The following is a 1,058-nucleotide window of genomic DNA, read 5'->3' on the forward strand; positions in this document are numbered from 1 at the left end:
AATGTGCGCTATTTCAGTGTTTGTGCGGAATGAGGAAGCGCGCGCTGGTGTGATCACTTGTACTTAACATTTTTTGGTCATACAAATAGGAGTTATACATATTTGTAAGCTTGAAAGACTGTTCTTTTATTTGTGTGCAGTCACAATAACAAAAATAACTTTGTGATTTTGTGAAATAATGAAAGCAAACAGGGTGCGCATTCTGCCGTCACATCACGGTCTTTGAACTTGAGCACGCCAAATAATAAAACGAATCTCTGTGTATACTTGCCTCAGGCATAAGAAATATAGGCCTATCTATAGAAAGCGAAATGTATGCTTTTAAACGAACCAATTCAGATGGAAAACAACTATTCTCAGGTTATGTGATCTGTATGAAACATTAATAAAGGCGCATCCACTGAGGAGATCGTAAATTCATCACTGCAGCCGAAAATACAGCAAACACTGGTTTATCAACGAATTATTAAAATGTTAAGGCAGTCTCCTTGCTTTTTTTCCTGATGCATTCATAATCATTACTTCTGCCGGTGCGCTGTGTGCCAAAACTTAATCGTGCGCTACATAGGCAATTAAACGCTCATTACTATGATTTATGGTTTATTAATATAAACGTGCTAGAAAGTGAAATGTCTTCTTTTAAACGAACCAATTCAGATGGAAAACAACTATTCTCAGGTGATGTGATATGTATGAAACATTAATTTAGGTGCATCCACTGAGGAGATCGTCAATTCATCACTGTAGCCGAAAATACAGCAAACACTGGTTTATCAACGAATTATTAAAATGTTAAGGCTGTCTCCTTGCTTTTTTTTTCCTGATGCATTCATAATCATTACTTACGCCAGTGCGCTGTGTGGCAAACCTTATTTGTGCGCTACATAGGCAGTTAAACGGTCATTACTATGATTTATTAATATATAGGCTACATGCGATTAGTCGACTAACCGCTTAACATAAAACGACTACTGGTCGACCAGAAAAATCTTTAATTGAGGGCAGCCCTAATATATATATATATATATATATATATATATATATATATATACATATAT

This window comes from Sinocyclocheilus anshuiensis, unplaced genomic scaffold, assembly GCF_001515605.1.
Source record: "Sinocyclocheilus anshuiensis isolate Anshui unplaced genomic scaffold, SAMN03320099.WGS_v1.1 scaffold560, whole genome shotgun sequence".
In the NCBI taxonomy this organism is placed as follows: domain Eukaryota; kingdom Metazoa; phylum Chordata; class Actinopteri; order Cypriniformes; family Cyprinidae; genus Sinocyclocheilus; species Sinocyclocheilus anshuiensis.